The sequence below is a fragment of the Cupressus sempervirens genome, chromosome 5 (genome assembly GCF_028749045.1).
Source record: "Cupressus sempervirens isolate cs-2001-9-10 chromosome 5, ASM2874904v1, whole genome shotgun sequence".
NCBI classification, from domain to species: Eukaryota; Viridiplantae; Streptophyta; class Pinopsida; order Cupressales; family Cupressaceae; genus Cupressus; species Cupressus sempervirens.
The window spans coordinates 467731160-467750333 of record NC_143122.1 but is presented as its reverse complement, the minus strand read 5'-3'; the positions used below and the strand labels follow the sequence as shown (position 1 = coordinate 467750333).

Genomic DNA, 19174 nt, shown 5'->3' with positions numbered 1-19174 from the left:
AACAAAATGGTATATAGTACTTACAACCCTCATGATAGTAACTTTGTTTGTATCTATGTGATTTAAATGATAATCTATTAGCAGTTCTTCCTCTGCATTTATTGATTTTATTGCAAAAACAAAAATTTCATTCCCCTCACGCGCCTCAAATATGCAATTGGGTTGCTCACTAGTTGAGGAAGGTCATGTACTATTTATAAAACCTACAATATTACCTGTTGCTTTTGGTCTCCCATCAATGTACATAGAAAATATTTTGCTTTGATCATTTTCTTTCCATTGTATATAATTAGTTGATAGTGCATACCTATGCATACTTTTTTTTATATCAAACAATCCACATCCAATCACTATAATTATAACATGGACCATCATAATTGAACAATTAGACAACTTTATTGTAACATACCTTTATCCCATCCATGGAAAATAGGCCCAAACTATGTAATGAGGATGGAACAATGTGATATATCCTCTCATTAACACAAAAATCTACATTAATTGGAGGTAGCTCATTGGGTACCCATTCTTTCTCAATGTGTGTGTACTGAAAGGGCACCTTGATGTTGCCTTTGGTCTCATAATCATAAGAACATGACCCCCCATTAACAAGGAAAAATTGCATGCATTTATCAAAATTTTTTCTAATCTTTTGACCTGTAGTTGATCTCCCTATTTTAGCTGTACTACATGTAGAACTTTCATCTACCATTTCCTCATTTCCCTCATTTGATGTAGATAGATCTGACAAGTACCTATTTGGTGGCACTTGCAACCCATCAAATGGAAATTTGATAACATTTAAACTATATATATATATATATATATATATAGAATAATCAAGTTGTGACTCATATGTGCAGTTCTTCCTTGTCTATACATGAGAGATATAAAATATAGTAAGTTGAAAGTAATTATATAGTTATATTTCTATGTGGACCTTCTTTGTCTATATATACATTATATGATTATATATTATGTCTATTTATAACATACGTGGTCAAAGATAAACAAGAAGAATATAAGAAAATTATGTCTATTTATTGACTTATACCTACTGATCCATGTCATTGTGCATGATCCATGCCAAAGGGGTCAAATTTCCAACATATGTTAATCATTTATCTTAAGTTAGCTAAAAATTACATAATACGCATATGCTCCAAATAACTTAGAAGACAACATGAACAATATGCAACATCATAAAAATGAACAAATTTACCTTATATATGGAATGCAAGATCGTCAATAGAAGGGGTGACAATGTTTGTAGTTAATTGATTGTTTGCAAAATGGGTGATAACCAAATAGAATATAAACAATGGCAATTATAAATAACATATGTTGTAATCATTAGAATTGAACACAATAAATATGTAATCATATTTTCTACATATGTTAATCATTTATCTTAAGTTAGCTAAAAATTACATGATATGCATATGCTAAAAATAACTTAGAAGACAACATGAACAAATTTACCTTATATATGGAATGCAAGATCGTCAGCAGAAGGGGTGACAATGTCTGTAGTCATTGATTATCTTCATCATCATCATCATCATCATCGCCATCATCATTGCCATCATCATCACCGTCATCATTACCATCATCACCATCATCATCGCCATCATCACCATCGTATCATCATCACCATCATCATCATCACCATCATCGTCATCACCATCATCTTGATCTTCATCATCTACTTCTTCATCATCTTCAATATCTTCTTCTTTCATAACATTATGCTTTATCGACCTTCCTCTTGGATCATGTCTAAAAACAAACAAAAAATCCTATTTATGTTGAACCTCTGAGTAAAACACTTGCTCACATTGGTTTGGAAGAACATAGGGCTCATCTCCAATTGGCTCAAATGACCTTGTATTAATCATTGTAATTCCATTATCATGTTAAATAACCGTTCTATTTGGATCATTTTGATTTAGTCATAACTTGTACCATTTGATGATGAATAGAACTACTTTGAAGGAGTTAAAGTGGCACTCAATTATATCATCCAAGATGCCATAGTATTGATTTTGATATTTTTGAGGATATATGTCATTTCTAGATGATATATTGGTGACCTCAAAAATTGCAGTTATCCTAGAATCACAAGTTTTCTTTGTGTCATCCAACTTTTATATGCAAAATTTATGGCCATGATAGTACATAGCTTTGTGGTGCTTGACCTACAATTTTTGAAGCATTTGTAAATTATTTGCATCATGAGTTGATAGAAAACATACATTGAGTTATGATTATTAATAAATTTCTACATACCTCTCCACCTCTTAAACTCTTTACTAGATCAACTACCATCGGCATAACATTGGAATCTCCATTAGAATGAGCTTCTATAACCAATAAAGCAACACCTTCCCATGTTAATTAGCAACCATTTTGTTGACATTGTTCAATCCATACTGTCATCCAATCAAAATTTTTTGCAATATACAAATGTATTGCATCCCACTCTCGACCACCTGTATCAAAAAAAATACACCAATTATAAATAACTTATATTGAAGATTTATAAGAATTAGTTAACTACAATAACATCTTAACTTTACCTCTCACTTTCTTTGATCTACCTTTGCCCATCAAGTAGTCCTCTTCAAATTTGTTAATTGAGTTGGGATGCCAAATACGATCTACATGGATCTTTGCTGCAAACTTAGGAAGATATTCACTATGGTATGGTATACCATATATCCCTCCACCATAGAACCCTTAAGATGTGCTCTCTATCAAACCAAGCCTATCAAAAATTTCAAGTGCCTCTCAATCATCCACATTGACCTGGTTGGTATAGGTCCACACAATTCAATCTCCTCAACTTGATGTATGTGGTAGTGTTTTTGTGCATTGAAAAAACTTGAAGGTAGACACTTTTGCATTTCACACATAAGAAGACGAATTTTTCTCTTCTAATATTTTATTTCTTCTTTATTGAATTCTTTAGATGCCAACCACCTCATGTATTTTTCAAGATCATATATAACCTATTTGACATTATTGGTGAAGTGTTGTGGGAGAGATAGAGGTAGAACATATTGTAATATTTGTAAAATGATCTTGTCAATATTTTATAAAAGAATGCAATTAAAACTACATGCAATATACAAATATATAGTGAATACAAAATAACATGAATTACCTTAATAAATGTATGCGAATCATGTGTTTTCAACCCTAGTCCAAATTTACTTTTTTTTGATATGAGATTGTTTATGTTTGTAGCAAATCCCATGGGAAATTGTATTTTTTTATGACTTCTTTTATAGCATTGCTTTGCTTCTCTGGCAATAACCAACTAAGGGCACTTGTATCAATCTAGTCTTCATTATTATTTGATCGAATGTCATTTTTCATTGCATGGTTGGATTATTCAATGTCACTATAAGTTTTGACAATTTGTTCTTTGTCACACCTTCCATACAAGATTTTCCATAATGTCTCTATTACATTCTTTCCAATATGCATAGGATCAAACAAATGCACAATGAGGAGTTTCTTGTAGTACAGCAACCTAGTTAATTGTGTAGGATAAATTTTTAGTCTTTTTGGAAGTTGGTCATTGATGCCTTGACGAACTTCACAAGCATCAATTACATCATTAGTAAACAAAACACAATATCAAAATATAAATTTGAAACAAAAACCATCAGATGGAATGACATTACCTCAATGATTTATTTTATTGTATGCTAACTTCCATAGGCGAGGTGTCATTCTCTATGGCTTTGATGTAGTTTCTTATTTTCCATTAAAAATATTTTTTTTGATAATTCAATACTTATGATTTCTATGCAAAAAGTGTCTATTCTCATCGAACACCTACTTTCTTAAACTTTTTGAATGACAAGATTTCATCTTTGGACCACAAACTGGACATGGAAATTTTCCCTTTGTTTGAAGACCTACAACATCATGTATAATTGGATTAAATGTGTTACTTTGTGTTGTCACTATAACATACCAAAAAAGAGGTGTTAAGAAGAGAACATACCATAAAAATGTGTTAGCCCAGGAGCGTCATGTATTGTCCATACAAGCATTGCATGAAATTTCAATTGTCTTTGTCTAATTGGTCTATAGATGTCATACATAGTAACCCCATTCCATAACACCATCAACTCATCGATAAGGGGTTCAATATATACATTGATATCTTTAACTTGGTACTTACCTAGTTGAATGGAAAAAAAATTACATAATTATTATGACCATTTTGATGGATTAGTAATAATAAATTAATTTAGATGATCATTAAATCAAAAAATACCTGGAACAATCAGTGTCAACATTATGTGCTCTCTCTTTATGGACAACTAAGGAGGTATGTTATTGGTGATAACAAAAACAGGCCACACTAAGTAAGTAGATCTCATCTCTCCAAAAGGATTGATATAATCTATTACCAATGAAAGCTTGAGATAACGAGGTTCTTCTTTAAAGTGTGGCCATTTTTCCTCTATTTCCTTAAATGTTGAACCATCTATAGGCATCCACATAATGTCATCTTGACTTCTATTACGTGCATGGTAATCCATAAATTGTGACAGGCTATTGCACTTGAATAATCATTGCACATGTGGAATAATGGGAATATGCCAAAGAACCTTGCGAGATACCTTTTTTGTTAATTGATCTAATTGATATCTACTAGTATGAAAAATAGGGCATTGTGTTGCAAATTCATGCTATTTATGATATATAATATGATCATTCAGACATGCATGTATTGTTTGATACTCCGTTCCAATATCTTTCATGATGGTAGATAATTCTCATTATGAGTGAGGTAGAATGTTTGATGGTGGCAATGAACTCTCACCTATCAACCTATGACCAAAAATATAATTTGTTAATTTCAAGAATATTAAGTGCTACATGAACCCAATGTTAATTGTAAGGGAACTATGAGTGAAATAATGAAAGAAGATGACATACTTTAACACACATGTCATTACTATGTTGGATAAACCATTCATAACCTTCAATTTCACCATCAACAATACAATGGCAAGAAGAGTTGTTTCAGAGCCTTCATATAGGGACTTGTGTGCCTTCTCAAGTATAGGTACATCAAGCTCTACATCAACAACAACAACAACATCATCATCATCATCTTGATCATCGTGATCATCTTGATCATTGTGATCTTCATCATCATGGTCTTCTTCCATGGTATCATTACCTTCTACTTCAATATTCACATCTCCATGTTCCCTCATTTGGAAATCCACACTCTCTAAATTGTCATGGTCCATAACATGAAACTCAAGGACATTGACCTATATGAAAATGATGACCTTATATTAGCCATGATCATAATTTCATCATTAAATTATGTCTTATGTAATTTATAAATTATTAAAATACATACCAATGGACGATATTCATTCCCCCCTTCAATGTGACCATGTTGCCTACAATGTTCCTCGGCTATTTTGATTAGATGTCTTTGAGTCTTTAAGCCCTTACAATTTTTGCAAGGATAATAACATTTTACATTGCCTTTTCTTTTTAAGTTAGACCACATTCTAGCAATTGTCTCCCTATTCTTTTTTGTGTTGATATTGTCAGACATGGTCTTTCTTGCATGGAATGACTCATTGGTGGAAGAAGGATGATTTCTTTGTAACCTACAAATGGAGTAGTAAGAGGAAGACACATATATAAATGAATACTAAAGTGAGATAGATAGAAAGAGGTATTGATAGAGAGATAGATTGATAAAGCGATAAAGAAATACAAAAAATGAAAAGAAACAAATACTTAGTTGACCTTCCATAACTCTACCTCTACATATTGCATTTGCTACATACAAGCACTTCCTAAGAAAATGGGTAGCAACAGCCAAGAAGGGAATAGGAGAGTCCATTTGGCTCAAGAGGAGGATGCACAAAGTGACCAAGGGGCAAGAGGAAATGCTGATCCAGAGAGAGGATAGTCTCTGATGTTCAATAGAACCCTGTTGAAGACTGTCGTAGGGCAAGAACCTCCCCAAAGAAAGACATTATTTAGAACTCTCTGCAAGGTAAGTGGTAAGGTCTGCAAAGTTATTATAGATTCTAGTTCAACTGATAATATATCCTTAGTAGAAATGGTAGAGAAGCTTGGATTGTAGAAGTTGCCTCATCCTAACCCTTATAAGGTTTCATGGCTAAATAAGGAGCATCAGGTCATAGTAAATGAATAAGTTCATGTTCAATTTTAAATAAAGGAGTACAAAGACAATATTTTCTATAATGTTGTAGAAATGGATGCTTGTCACGTATTGTTAGGCAGGCCCTGGCAATTTGATGTCAATTCTAAGCATGATGGAATGAGTAATGTTTACATCATCTCCAAAAATGGGAAGGAATACACCATGAGACCATTGCCAAAAGATAGGAAGGAGATCCAACATGCATCTATCATGATGATGGTTGGAGAGAAGGAGTTTTTGAATACCCTCAAGGTAAAAAAAACCCCTTGCTTTGCCATAGTAGTAAAGCCAAAACTTGGAGAAAAAGGAAAGGAGTTAGGTCTGTCAACCAAGTAGGAGTTAGGACATGCTGGAGTGGGGTTAGCCCAAGATATTTTGGAATCTTTAAGAACCTGGTAAAGAGTATCTAAAAAGGTGAAAATGAACAAATATTTTTATAGCTACAAAGGAGGAATTGAGAGCATTATAAATAATGAAGAAGAAACTTAAATCCATACGGCTTCACCTCTATTTACAATTTGACCTTTCTGCATTTGAAATATGATAGTATACAAAATATCTAGTCACATTTTCACTTAAAAAAGAACACCAAATATACCTTTGGTACAATATCTTCTTTAGATTCTTCACTATTAGATTCTTCAGAACTGCAAGCTCCTATGCAGAAAAAAGATGAGATGTAGTAAGTAATTTTTGATGGGCAATATTTATACAAATCAACTATCAATTTTTTTTTTTATGAAATTCAGTTTCTTTATTATTTACTGAAGACTTGGCTTAACCATGGAGTACCTCATTGGAAGACTCATCCTCACTTGATTCTTCTTTACTATTTTTTAAAGCTACAACTGACCCATTCTTCATTACAATTGGGTTATTCTTTCCCAAAGCACTTGGTTTTTTATGTGTTTCCTGTAATGCACTTTGAATAATGTTAAACACAAATTTTTTATCTCTCTTTCAAAAAGTACAAAAAAAATTTATAAGATGAAAAATGTCCCGATAGTATAGTAATATTTAAAGATAAAAAATAAATATCTATTAATGTTATGCTAGAAAAGTACAATGAATGTCTTCATCATTTAGAGAGCAACAATTTTTTTGTTTGATTTACAATTTGAAATAAGGAATTTCAATTAACCATTTTTTCACTATTGAACATTGAAATTCCATAAGCTTGTGATTCCATTGAAACATGATTATGTTCTATAGATAATTATCCACACCAAAATGACTGACCTCCTCAGAAGAAGAATCCTCATGCTAGAATCTTTTACTGGCAGCTTCTTTGTGATGGCAAGATTTTTGCTTATATGATGCTTCACCTTTATCTATAGAGCATTAACACAAAAATGAGTACCATAAAGTCAAAACATATGTTATATTATCAATATGATCCCAAAAAGCAACAAAATAACTGGCATTCTTTAGATCTAGTTTTTTTTTCAACATAAATATTCTAGTTCACTCATCTAAAATCTCAATAGGAGGGGTCTCAAAATAGTTAGATATGTTAATGACTTGACCCTTTAGGAGTGATCATGAATTTCCAAGTCATCAAAGTGAAAAAATTACAAAAATTGTCAATGACAACTTTGATAGCAATATTAGAAAGTCACCAAGAAATGGTTAGGGATCAATGAGGAAAGTTGGCACTTGGACAATAGAGTTATATAAGCTCATTTGAAATCATTTTGAGGGGTTGGAGTTCCCAGTGTATGAAATATTGACTAATAAAGCAAATTGTTTGATGAATCATTCCAAGTGATTTCTTAGTGCATTAATTAAGTTCCCATTTTAGGTTTTGGTAGTTGCAAATAAATTTCTTCTTCTTGGCTAGTTCACAGGCCTAGGTAGAGTAGTTGGTGTAGGAGTCCCACACACAACCAAGCCAATGGTGCAGCTTATGAAGACCACAAAGATAGCTAGAGGAAATCAGGGAATTAATTGGCAAGTTATAAGAATTAGATTAATATGATGATTCAAATATTTGTAATGTCCTTAATAGGACTAAATGAAATTCTAATGGATTGTCTTTGTCCAAGCACAAATAACATTGGAGTTTTTAGAGTCTAGGAATGTTAGTGATCATAAAAGATCAAAATCTGGTTAATGGTCTTTTTGTTTAAAGAGATTCTATAAAATATATGTCGACATTAGTTTGGGTTTATTTTGTTTTAAAACCAAACCATTCAACTAACCAATGACAATTGTATTGGTTTTGAGTTAGTTTTAGCTATTTCTATATTTTTGTTTTGAGTCTCTGTTATAAGAGAGACAATCAGGTGTACAGACAGATGAGAAAGAAAACAATAAGAAAACTTTATTCTTTGCAATTGTTTTTCATTACTTTGGATGTCCAATCAATTGGTTTGTATTTGAAAGACTTTGACAAGGTTTTATGCATGAACTACTATGTTTTATTGATACATTTCATAACATTGTAGGCTTGCTATCATACTAGTCTTGACTTAAAATAGTTACTCTTGATTTCAATTTGCTGTTGTAGTAACACCTTAGGTAGAATGAGGATCATCCCATGAATGTAGAGGCCTAACCTTAATGGGATCAAATTGTTAACATGTATTATAAATCGTTAATAGTGCATATGTAGTTTTGTAGGGTGCAGAAGTGATCACATGTTGAAGATATATTGGAATTGAAAGCCATATATAGCAAGGAATATTCTACTCGAATGTGGAGTGAATCCTATGTTGGAAAAACATATAACATATTAAATTTATGTGTGGAGGTAAGAGTTTGAGGGAATTCTAGTCAAATTGGGTTTGAGTCAAGATCTAGGCATTGTGGTGTTGCAAAGCTTGAGAGGTCAATCATTTATGAAATTTTATCATTTGTAAACATCTCTTGACTTTGGTGTGAGTTTGGAGAGATAATGATAGCAGGTGTGATGTCCCTTATTAAATTGATGAATTTTCATGCAAAGATGTGGGGTATAGTTATGTATAATCCTATTGGTCTATGGTAACCATAGACAATCCTTTGCTATGTTATAAAACTCTTTTAAAAGGGTATTAGGAAGTGTCTTTAGATTGTCAAAATTTTTGAGGAAAACCAAAGTTGTCCCCATTCCAAGCATGCAGCAGGGCTGACAGGTAGGGTATTGTGCATTTGAGCCAAATTTATAGAAGTATGGTATTGTCTTAGAGTCTTAAAGATCCCAGTGCCAGTTAATTGGGTGTTTAAGAAACCAAGTCAAAATCAAGGAATATTGTGATAGACTTAAACAAGTTAATTCCTTGAAGAATTTGAAGTTTTCGATAGGCACAAGTATCTAAGTCTCTAAAGTTTGCAACTATTATTGTGTATTTAATACCAACCACCCTTCCTCTACATCAGTAGTTATCATAGAAATTGCTCTAATTTGATTTCTAATTGTTGGAACACAATAACCCTTAGGTGAACTATAAACAACTTGGGGTCAATATGAAATGATCTTTTATTTTTGGAATCAATCCCTAGGTGGATTCAAGCATACCCGACAAGGTGACTTGATGGTTATAGGGTTTGGATAAAGGAGTAGTTTGATTGGTTTGTGCCAATCAAGGATTAGAGTATGTATAGAAATATCTAAAGGTATAGTTTCCAAGAACTAAGAAGGATTTGAATCTTTTTGTGTTCCTTTTGAATCTTTGTAAGGCCTGTCAACAAGTAAAGTCTTAAAACCCTTATAAGTAGGCTATTTTATAGGAATGAGTTGTACGAAGGGGTTGAAGAACTAAAATCTTGAAAATATTCAAGCTCTCTAAAACCATAACTTAATTGGTATCTTCTTGAGTTTTTTTTGAAATATTTTCAAAATGGAAAATTTGGAGGCCTAATTAGGGTAAAAGGCTACTAGCCCTAAAATAAGGGTTTGAGGAGATCGGTAAGAAACCATGGAATTTTGTGAGAAAGAACACTTTGAACCTAATCAAATAGACTTGTATGGGATCCCTACATCCTAATACAACACTAGTGAAGTCCTTGCTGAGTTGAATGAATCTTGATGCTTTGAGTCTTGCATCTTGTTAAAATGGAATATCAAAGTAGGAAATTTGTAGAGATATCATTGGAAAGAATAGGAGGATTAATTAAAGAATTATCCTAGTGTGGGGTCTTGGAGTAAACCCTAAGAAGGCTTATTAGTGATCCTTGTGAGGTCCTAGTAAAGGTTAATTAGTATCTACTTACCATTACCACAAGTTGACAACTATAAACTTCCGACAACATTCCATACATTTTTTTGGCCCCAATTCATAGTTGTCAAATGATTTTTGTAAAAAGAGAAGCAGTGAGTCTGTTCAACAAGAGAAGAGAGTTAACTGATTTACTTCATTTCTTTACATTATTTATAAAGATTGTAACTTCCAGATATATATGAGATTGTTAATTTCTTAAGCTTTAATTTTGTTGCTTTATGTGAATTCTACTTTGTAGATTCTCAAATATGATAATAAAAGCATTCAAATTCAATATGTGCTTCAATCTTTTAGTGAAACTTTCATTACTTACCTCATAGTTGCTAGAGGCTTTGGAGGTCTTTGAGCTCCCATTTCTATTATTTGGTATTTTAAACCTTACGAAGACAATGCAAATGTATACACTTCAAAGAAGTTGATGGAGGTCATCCGAATTATCAAATTCCTATTAAAATGGAGTTCAATTTATTACGATATAAGGTAGTTGACTTCATGTGAAAAATGCATCTATGATGACAATAAAATACTTAAGAAGAATTCATTATAGGTAGTAATATAAGAAACACAATAAACTTATAAAGTATAAATCTCATATCAACTACAAATTATACTTACTAAATAGTGCAAAGACAATTCTTCTATAAATTGGGCAAAGCAAGCTTTTGAATAATTTATACTTTGAAACAAGGAATCACCATTTGGCCTACAATATACACCAAGCATCATGCACTCCTTGAATTCAACACAGAGTTTAGTAGAGGAGAAGCACTACAAAGGAAAAAAAAATTCCATATTAATTACATAATACTTACTACCTAGCATAGAGGAAGCTCTTCTGGAAAAGTTCCACAAACCTCAATTAAAACTTTGTGAATGACCCATTTCCTATTGCATAGACTCCTTCAAGTTAAAAGGTAATTAGCCAAGTTGATTTGATAAAATGCACCATTGATTATGTACAAATAAATATAAGCCTGAGATTTAATATAGAATATATACAAAATCCAATATAACTCCTGTTAATTTAATAAATATACTTACCCATTATTGATCTACTTGTAAAGCAAAATTCCATATAAATCCTAGATTAACCTTCTTTGCAGGGCATTCGTCAAGTTTTACACTAGTACATTACTATGCACTAGTCTGTCAACTAGTTTCTCCTCTCTTGAATTCTTCATGTAATTGCACAAGGATCCATAGTTCATGCATGTTTTACCATATCTATGAAAATCTCCCTGATAGAACTAGGATCTTCTCTATGGAGACTGAAACACTCAATAAAAGCTTAGGGGAGAGTACTAGAATCCCTAATGTGGCATTTAGCTATGGGATTAAAATCTGAGGACCTAGTTTTATAGGTTAAGCATTTGTTGGAATATATTATGTAATAGGTTTGGGGAAGGGGCCTATTTTATTCACCTCACAACTTGGTAAACTTGTTGGAATAAAACTTCTTACTACTTGGTGGACTACACTATTTCTCCCCCCACACAAGTTAATTTATATTGGGGTAGACACCATTGAGGTAGTCATTGAAGAAATTGATGAGCTATTTTCCTTTTCTAAGGAACATATTTATAGAGACCTTTTACTAGATTGGGATAAAAAAGTTTTTGTTGATGGGGTTCTTCTTCCCATCCATCCCAAGGTTTGGAGTATTGATGTTCAGGGAAATGGGAGAACTATCATTGATTTTGGCACCACCTTGACCTATATTGTAGAGCCTACATACTAAATAATCCTTCTAGCATTAAGAATGATTGTTGTATCTAAGAATAAGACTTGTACAAAGCTAATTTTATCTATGATTCAATGTCTCAAGTATTGCCAAACTCTAATTACCAAAGCTTACAATTATTTTCAAGGGTGGCACAATATTTAATTCTCCTCCTTTAAACTATTTCATCAATGTTGTTAATGACAAGTGCTTGACATTATAGGGCGTCTCTTCTCTTATTGTTTTCTCTATTCTTGGTAAGATTTTGTAGCAGAACTTTTTATCGTGTATGATAGGGAATTTTCTAGACATGATTTTGCTCATATTGATTGTCCCACATCTTAGGATGTACATTTTTCTTGAGATTATTATCATTTGAAGTGCTATCATTATAGATAAAAATTCATTTTCCTTTGATTCTGACTATGCTCCTTAATGTACATTTGCTAGCCATAGCATTTTTCAAACAAGAAGCTTGTCTGCTACACTTTATTTTCTAAGTGATTATATCTATATGCCAACTTTGATAAAAAAAGAAAACTGCGAATAATTTGGAGTATTAGAAAGAAAACCTTCATAGTGACTCAAGGACGATGACAAAGTGCAACATAGGGTTCTTAAAAATAAGAGGACAAGTTTCATAAGGAATTGTTTTCTTTTACTTCAACAAAAAATAGCCCCACATACACATTTTTTCAACTTAATTTTACCAATTCCAACAAAAGAATTATATATTACCTCTATTACAATGGTCCAATATCTTCCAAGATAGGTCCAATATCTACTCCTCTTTAAAAACTTATATGAATGTCTACTCCTTCACCTTTGTAGTAGCTACACATATTAGTTTATCCCTTTCAAGCATTAATTATTTAATATGCATATTTATTTATATACTTTTCTATATCCAAATTAGATATTGATTCCTATTAATATAAACCTAAAATATAATGTACAATAGATATATATCTATATATATTAATATAATTATTTGTTATCAAATAATTATATTAATATGAATGATAGAAACAATCATGTCTACAATTATCAAGAAGGGAAATCATCAATAAACTAGTCAAAATGCAATAATAACCATAAAAAATTTAGGGATGTAGAGAACAAAAAACTTCAATAGTTTTAATATTACTAATGACATCAATAATGAGAGGGATATTTATTGCAGATACAACTTATTCATACAATTAATTCAAAACTTTCATCAAAAAAATTTCATATTGCACAAGATATTAATCAATATAGTAAGCATTGACATCTAGAGAAAGACATGAATCAGACAATTGTATAAAGAGCAACAACTGGTATATTCCAAAAGTTCCTACCACTTACTCGTAAAGGATACATCATGAGATTTGATCTCACATCTGGAAGGGTATAATTAAATATTATTTTTTCTTATTTATCCATACTTGGATTGCTCAAAGTGAGTAGAGGCTCCCTTAAGACAATCAATTGAACATATTAAAACATTGAGAATGACACAAAAAGAGATCACCACTTGAATTATTATATCAGACAAGAGATTACCCTAAAGTAAGTGGTTTGATCAAACCAAAACTGTAGAAATCATTACACATTTCTAAAGGAATATTAGGAATGGTAATTATTGTTATGTCATCATGAGTGATAAGGAAGGGATTAGTTGCTTAAATTACATAGTAATATTTGAGACAACCAAATAAAGTCCTTTCCTTATATATATATATATATATATATATATATATAATTTTATATATATCAACCCTAACATTATAAATTATTATTTATATAAGACTGCAACAAATCAAACCATCAACTATGTAGTACCCAGATGTACCTAAAATTGGCATCGAGAAAATAAAATACTTGGATAAAGTACTGTTGCCATTCATATATAAACCCAAAAAAAAACATTCAAAGACATCTCTCTTTACAATCTCCATGTGAAAATGATAATCACAGCTCCATATGACCAAATTAAGCAAAATGTGGCAAAATTCACAAATCTTAAGATAAAAAAGACCAAGACTCAAGCCACTATCTATCTGAGTTAAGACAAGACAAGTTCACGCAAAATCATTAGTCATCCAAGCCTCCATATTTGTTTCAAAATACTCACCAAAATGTAGAGACAAATTCTTAAATAAAGGGTTAATACACCATAAAATCCCTTACTATGGATGTCGCTCTCAGTTTATGTCTCAACTTACAAACCCTCCCATTTAGGCCCTCATAACTAGGGCTTCCTCAAACCGCACCTTCCCCCAATCAATCCCCAATCAATGATTGTTTAAACAAGAATGTATCAACTCACCTATTCACCTATTCATCAGTTGTGATGTGAAGCCAAGCAAGTTCATGTATACTCGAATACTGGCTGGTAGTTGTAGTTTAGGGTTGTAGTAGATGGGAATGCAAATACTCCAAGGATGAAGAATGATGGAAATCCTCAAATTATCTACGAATGATGCTTGACTAGTGCGGCACTAAAGTGAAATGCTCAACTAACTTGCCGCTCAAGTGAAATGATTAACTAACCTGCTACTTTTTTTTTGTCTTTATGTTGTCGTGTTGGTCACAATTGAGACCAACACAAAATAGAAAGCATTGGTCACAATTGCGACCAACACAGGCATGCATATTTTTTTTAAAAAAAAGTTTCCTTTACAATGACGACCAACCAAGCCATTTAAATTTTTTGATCAAAATTTAAGGTCAAAATTTAGGGTTAAATATACTAGTACATGTATTGATTTTGAATTAATGTACTATCACAATAGCCATGATTATAAGAATTTGAATTTAAATTTGTAATAGCTATTGAAGCAATGCAATCTAATTTTTATAGAGACCCCCTTGTTTTAATAGCTAACTCTAATGTTTTATTTATTTTGTGAACCCAACCTTACCATGTTTGGCATTGTAAGTTCAATGCAACCTCATTAACAATTGATACCATTGCATCCATTGTTGTTACAACATTTCTTTGAACTATTTTTAGACTTGTATAATACAATAAATCTTTGTGATTTAGCAATCTTTTGGACCTAGTTCCTAAACTGCATGTTCATTATTAATGTAAAAAATGTGTTTTGTACAATGGGTATAAGTGTTAATGTATAAATGTGAAGGAAGATTGAAGGTCTTGGTCGAATTCTACTGAAACCCAAAATATAAGGTGGATTTGTTAGTTTGGGTGGGCAATTATATGTGCAACATATTAGTTTTTCTACTAGAATAGCCTATAATTTTAGGATTCAAGTAAGTTGTGTACCTGCAACTAGAGATATTTTAGTTTTGGTAATACATTGTAGAGATATTTAGAGGACAAGCCCTTAAAGTGATATCATAGCAACAGAATAAATAACATTAAAAGAAGGTTAGTAAACTAATTCCTCTAGTATTTAAACCACATAAATATTTGAAGTGTATTTACTTATATGGATACATGCAACCACACAATGCAAGACATTTAGTAGCCTTCCTTGTTGCACTGATAGCAACAAGTGAAAAAAATTTGAGCTGATTGTGTGATCTAAGGATCTAAATTGATGATTCTGGTAAAAGGCCATTTACTTAATATCAACAATAAGAAAATTGCTAAGAACCAAATTTAATTCAGGACATGTAGACCAAAAGCACTAACTAATACTAATCAATAAGAAGCAAGGTGAACACAAATGTTAAATCAACCATCCATATAAGTTGATCAACAAAACACAAGAACCTATGTAAAACTTAGCACTCCCCCCAGCTTTAAAAAAAAAATGGACCAAAAAACCTAAAGAGATTTAAGGAGTCACTAAAATTTGGGATATTTAGACCAATCAAAAAAGAATCATACTTCAAAAATTTACCTAGACCAATATTTCTAAGTACAAATGTTTATGTAGACAAAACAAATGTTAGCACAATTCAATCATTGACAACTTCCCTAGACCAATATTTCTAAGTATGGTAGTTTATACACACAAAACAAATGTTACCACAACTATTTTATGTCATATTCTTGAATTCTACTACATATTTTAGAATTTGAATACAACTACTTTACTATTTTGAAGACATGCTCATCTTGCTCCAAGGACAAGAAGCATCATCCTATTCTCATCCCATGCATTTTTAGATAATAAAATCTCATTTTCATTAAAAGTCTCCCATGATTTTGAAACTACATTGATTTCCATGAAATTCTCATTTCAACATTATTATGGACAACTTAGCCATTTTAGTACCCTCTTTCTTGTTATGCTGGACTCTTTGAATCACTTGCATGCTTATCTTAGTTTTTTGTTTTCTTTGGTAGTTTTGGTTCCACACAAGGAAATGAAATATGGTGATTATCTAAAACAATAACCAAAAAACCCTCTCCACCTTCTTCTTGTTATATCCAAATTCTAGCATTGCCCACTTTTCCAATGGTGACTTCTTGTTATAACTACATTCAATCTTAGATTATACTTCTTCTAGTTTGGTTTGGCTTAAACAACATATTCAAGCTCTGATTTGTTAAGATGATCTAAAATCATGCTAATAGATGGACATTATTGAAAAACTACTAAATTTTTAAATGAACCATCTAAACATTTTAAAACTTAAAATGTATTATATAAGTCTAGCCACCTCTACTCTATGGAATCAGAAAGTAACTATCATCTCTATCCTTTGTATGATCCAATTCATATGTTAACTAGTCACAAATTCTACTACAAACAAATTAATATCATATGCATTATGTCTTATATTCTAGTGTGTATTGATTGTTATATAAATTTGTATGCTTGTGAGTGCAGTGTGAGGGTAGCTAGTGAGCTAGGGGCTGGAAATGGAAAATGAGCCAAATCTACAGTTATTATTTCTGTAATTACTTCAACCATGATAGGCCTTGTTTTTCTAGGAACTTGAACTAACATGATGGTCAGTATGATCAACCTACTCTAGAGTAGTATAGAATTGGTAAAAAAATTGGTAATTTTCTAAATGGAATCAACATTTAAGTGTGTACCGTTTAAGCTCATGATCATTGAGCAATGGGTTATGAAGATTGTCTTAACATAAAAATCCAATTGCATATAAAAAAGATGATTAAGACATGATAAAATTCACTAAATTTTACTTACCTGCAAGAGATCACCAATGTTGACAATGAGTGATCCAGGAATAGAGGATATAGTAAAACATTCTCCATCTTTCTTAACTTGAAGACCCTCAACCTAATCATCTAGTAGGGCAGTGATCACACTCCCATCTAAATGGGGTCTTAGTCCATTCACCAAATTTGGCTAAGGGCAAGGAGGATAATAATTGATTTTAAGTTGAAGCAGTGGTTCCTTGGTAAGGGGTTGAACATAATTAGTATCCAACCCCAAACCCTTAGAAAGCATACCAAGCAACTTATCTGTAAGATTGAGTACATCTTCTCCATATTTTTCATATTCTTCCCTTCATTTTCCACCACCAATCAATCAACATCAATTTATACTCCAAATTACAAATTTCTTATGCATGTTGTAATTAAATTTACTTACCTGTATGAGAGGATTTATTTTAGCCAATGTTCAACTGCCTTTATAGAGGGTGGGGCGATAAAATAAACAAGGGTATCGACCCAATCCAAGACTATGTCATTAGATATGTCAAAGAAGTGACCGTAGCCTTCAAGCATACAAGTATTAGGTCTTACTGGGCATTGTCTTCTTTTTTCTTCCAAAGGAAAATCAAAAAATTCTTTTGACATGCCTTTAACCCTCTCTGACAATAAATGATCTATCCCGTGATTTATTATCTTCAAAAGTAGAAGCCAACCCCTATAATCATTGACCTAGATAGAAAATATTTAAAATACCTAATTTGGGTATGTATGTTTTAATGGTGTTAGGGTATAGACCTGGAAGAATCCCTAGTCTTGGGCTACTTGGGTCAATTGTGTTACTATCTCGGAGTGTTCACCTGCTAAATCAATGAAAATAATAGATTGAGGAGCTTGAAGAGAAAGATATGGCCTTTGATCATATGGAAGAATATATTGAGTAGGAGCTTCTTTGATTTGACGGTCATGGAAATTTTGGACCAAGTGTATTGGCCTCTATAGCCTCTCATATTGCTTCAGAAGAGCTTCCATTTCTTAGAAAAACCTTTAGCACAAAATCAACTTCAGAAAATAAATGCTTCAATAATAAATGAAGCCTTTATTTAACTCATAGCCACTTATCGCTAGGAAAACCTTTGACTCTCCCGACAACAATTATAGCTCCCACGTGTGCACCGAAACCCTTTTTAATTTTAACATGTTAAGCTTGTGTTAGTCAAAATTTTGACCAACATGGGCATGGATTTAAAATAGAACATATTTTTCCTTCCATATTCTAACTAATCTAAAACATTTTAATACATGGTTGAAAATTTTGGTATAAAAATGGGGTCAAATGTACTAGTGTTGGCCAAGGGAAAACCCCAATGGGGATGATACCCACTAGATGATTCACTAAACAATATCGACCCTGTTAGGAGTCTATGAAATATATAAAGTGTCTCAAGTCCTTGTTAGAGGAATAGGTCTTGTTAGAAACCTCAAACCTTTTAGGAGTTGATAGATCAATTACAATGTATGCAAGAAGAGTCCACTTCTCTAAAATGTAATTTTACAATTTAGTTCCTTCACAGAATAAATATACATACAATACTTGCTTGCTACTGTAACTTGCACTTTCTATGATCTTACATTAGATTTTCCATCACATAAGCCTCACAAATGGTTCTCACAATAGTTCTTATGTCACATCTAACAATGCAACTTCCACAATATCTATGCATTACACACACTTACTATGCAAAACATTTTCTCTATATTTGTACAACATGAGATCTTTACTTATACCTTGCACATTCACAAATTATTTCTCTGTCAGATTTCATGTCCTCACATGCTTGAAAAAATATAAAATAATATCCACATAGTTAGCTTAACATGACTTTATAATTATTTTGAAATCAAAACAATTCCTAAAGTCGTAAAACTTTGTTTTTTGCTAT

At 31.9% G+C, this 19174-nt stretch overlaps 1 pseudogene; it reads right to left on the bottom strand.

Annotated features, from left to right (window-relative positions):
- Positions 1 to 18263, bottom strand: part of LOC149556781 (jasmonate-induced oxygenase 4-like) — a 70106-nt pseudogene extending 51843 nt beyond the window's left edge.
- Positions 18264 to 19174: the final 911 nt, after the last annotated feature.